General features: G+C 41.9%; 1 long non-coding RNA gene across 1 annotated transcript; it reads right to left on the reverse strand.

Annotated features, from left to right (window-relative positions):
* Positions 1–638: 638 nt before the first annotated feature.
* On the reverse strand, positions 639–2,109 carry LOC132460127 (uncharacterized). Its single transcript, XR_009526349.1, has 2 exons — positions 1,673–2,109; positions 639–1,597 (listed from the first exon to the last, which is right to left on the reverse strand). It is a non-coding gene; the product is annotated as an uncharacterized LOC132460127 (long non-coding RNA).
* Positions 2,110–3,732: the final 1,623 nt, after the last annotated feature.

Genomic DNA, 3,732 nt, shown 5'->3' on the forward strand with positions numbered 1-3,732 from the left:
GGGCCGGGAGGAGTGCAGTGGAGGCTGTGTGGGCCGATATGAAATAAAAGTAAAAGAAATTGATTAGTTAAGAATTTTGTTTGTCTGAAAATTAAATGCCATCGAGAACAATGCATTAAGCTGATTTTAATCCGTTAGAAAAAACCTTCAAGTCATCATAATAAAAAAATACATATGGCGTAACTGAGGGATTGTTCCCATTCTATTTTCAATTTAGGATGTTCAAAAAATACGGTCTCCATCATTGTTTAGTGGACAACACGCAGATTCTTGAAAGATCGACTAACAGCCTTGGTGCTCTAACATAAGTGTTGGTAGGTTCCTTCACCATCAGATTTCTTTATTTTCTATCAAGAATGACAGAAAATCTTCGGGCTGTCCCAGTTAAAAACATTGTTGTCCGTTAACTATACCAAAACTGAAATGCTAAAATTATTTTATGCAGACATTTTCATGATTCACGTTCACTAACATATTTTGTTCATGTGTGGCGGAATGGAGAGAAGGGGGGGGAAAGTTGCTCGACAACGCCACCTGGGGAATTGCACCCCAGGAAATACAACCTTGGCCCTGTACTTTGGCCAACCAGAGGTCACACAGATTCGTTGCACGTTTTGTATAAAGGACGAGAGACGGACTTACAAAAGATATAATTTTATTTATTTACGGTAAGCAGAATTAAAAGAGCTCAGGGATCTCAACAACCACTGAAGTGTCAAGTCAAAACCCCAAAGTAGAAATAAATACAACAGGCACAGAGCTAGGCTGTAGCGAGGCGGTCAGACTAAATCAACTCAAAACCACAAAAGAACCACTACAAACCAAGCCTGCCGCCCGCTGCACCAGCTCCTGTCCTGGAAACACAAGAAAGAAACACAAAAATTACACTACTGTTGTGGCGAGACACTCAGGTTGTTACGACAATCATTTAAAACAGAGGACACACACACACACACACACTCACACTCAGGAACAGAACTGACTCATAACCAAATATTTAAACCCAAATACAAATATACAGAAACCCAACTAATTCTTAAGACAAGTAATAAGGAAACAAACGAAATTTAACTGTGGGTGGGGGCCAGGCGTATTTAACACCCCAAACACAAACCCAACAGCTATGTTAAACTAAACAGAAAATAATCAGTTGAACCCCAAAGCAATAGATCAGAAATAATAAGAAAATATTGATATGCTTAACCCCAAATGGGTCAACAAAACGCAACACAAAAATATATGTATGTATAGGATTTAACCCAAACAAATAAACTAAAGAACACAAACACAAAAAGATGAAAGGAAAAGCAGACAATTAACCAAACCGATAAGAGTTGTGGTGGGACTGCAACCGCCACATCGGACTGTGTGGAAAAAGGCAACGGTGCCGGAGCAGCCGAAGATGATGAAGACGACGGAGTGGATGGAGAAGACGGAGCGGCTGGCGAAGACAGAGCGGCCGCCCCAGGACCGGAGGCCGTGGATGGTTTACGTTTGGGATCGCCAGGTGTAGGCTACGTCACAGAGCCGTGCAGGGCAGCTTCACCAGAGCACAGGAGGAGGAAGAAAAGCAAAAGCACCGCTGCGGCTCCAACAGCTACAGCAGGACAGAGAGCAGACGGCTAAGCACAAAGCTAACACAACCAGCAGGTTAACAAAAGAGCACGCTTACCCGAACGAAGAGAGCTTTACGCCCCCGAAACTGATCACCGGCTGCGGCAACAGTACAGAGCGGATGCCACACTCCCCTCACTCTTCACAATGCCGCCCCCGAACAACACGGCCAACAACGCTGGAAAGTTACAAAAACACTCGCGATCACTGGGCACCTGCTTGTCATCATAAAGTTGCACGAAAGTAGCGTCATGCCTACTCACCTTCAAGTGACTGAAGCACGCCACACCAACCGACAACCAACCGACAACAAACCAACAACTAACAGACGCCACACCGAGTCTTCGCCACGAGTGCCAGGCAGCAGTGTGCGCGCCAGAGAAGGCGCAGCACTTATACAGGTGAAACCACTCTGCAATCTGCCCACCAGAAATCACCTGAGTGGAGGAGGAGCAACACTCAACCTGCCACACATGCATTAGATTGATTTCATATAGGAATGCTAGCTGGCAACTTGCTAACTACATCAAGACAAGATTAGACAGGATATTCAGTTGTCAGAGTGTCATCACTCGTATCATCACTTCCATGTAGTGTGGAAACATCTTTTTACTGGAACATTTCCAAACAAACTGCTTTAGATGCTACATTATACAAACTATTACTATTTCATGGGCAAGGGCCACCATGAGCACCATTGGACCTACTTAAAATGCATATAGAAAGGGATTTAAATAGAAAAACAGTTTTTTACTTATAAAAACATCCACTAGGATCATGGTGTCCAGATAGAAGATCAGCTCAGACAGAGAAAGAGACACTGAGGGAGACAGTGAGAGAACCAGAGAGAGAGAGAGAGAGAGAGAGAGAGAGAGAGAGAGACTGTGGTAGACAGGGAAAGAGTGAGAGACAGACAGAGAGACACACACACACACACACACACACACACACACACACACACACACACACACACACACACACACACACACACACACACACACACACAAAGGGATGGAAGGAGAGAGGGAGAAAGGGCAAGGAGCAAGAGGCTGAAGCAAGACTAGTTAGCAGTACTGCAACAGAAGCAGATTATGAACTGCACGTCAGTCAATAAAACCGCACTAATTTTTTTTATACGTGCATTCCATCCAGATCGATATTGGTTGCTTAACTTTGTCTCCCCAGGAGCTCTCTCATGCCATGCTATTCTGCTCACAGTTGACAAAAGAGAGGACTCCTTGTTAGACTAAATGTAATGCAACCAATCACTCATGTCCAAATGTAGCTTCAACTATCTACAACATGAAATGTAGTCTTGTGTGTGGAAGTCTTGTGAATCATCTTCTAAAAATAAAACCCTGACACAATCACTTCCCTGTGTCCGAACACAATATCCACTTCACTTATTCCTCCGAAATAACCAGTAACCAAACAACAATCGAATTTATTAGAATAAAACTGCATTACAATAAATCATGTTATTGGTTATAGTATAGCTGTCATGTTATTAGGAGGTTTATAATCAAAACATTGGTCAATATTATTCTGCAGGTCAGATAGAAAGCTATAAATACAGATGGACAGATGACATACTGCAAACCGAACAAACTCAACAGCCTTTTTAACATTCACTTTTGCACATTTTCGGTGTACAATATATAAGCAGAAAATTGAAATGTGACTTAGTATCATAAAACGGCATATTAATCGTTTTGTTACATATTTAAGTCATTATTGGACCCTAACTGAAGGGACCCTAAGAAGACCTTAATCACAAACAACAAGAAAAAAAAAGGGATGCAGGGAATGTGAAGTTGACGATATACCACTATGGCGAGTGGGCTATGTTTAGATCGAGCAGGGTTTTATGTTTAGTTTCACGACCTCATTTTTCGGAGAGCATTTCTAGTTCCCTATTTATTTTATAGATGAATAAATACTACTTTCATTCCAAGTCTTTAGTTTAGTAAAATCTTTAATCCAACTTCCTCTTTCATACGGAGTGAAAGAAATCCTGTATGATGATGAAACATTTAAACAATAAAAGTCCTAATTGTCAACAACAGATGTGTCCCTCTATGTAAGCCTCTGTCAGAGGAACAGAAAGTAAGACGAGCT

Source organism: Gadus macrocephalus, chromosome 6 (assembly GCF_031168955.1).
Source record: "Gadus macrocephalus chromosome 6, ASM3116895v1".
Taxonomy (NCBI): Eukaryota; Metazoa; Chordata; class Actinopteri; order Gadiformes; family Gadidae; genus Gadus; species Gadus macrocephalus.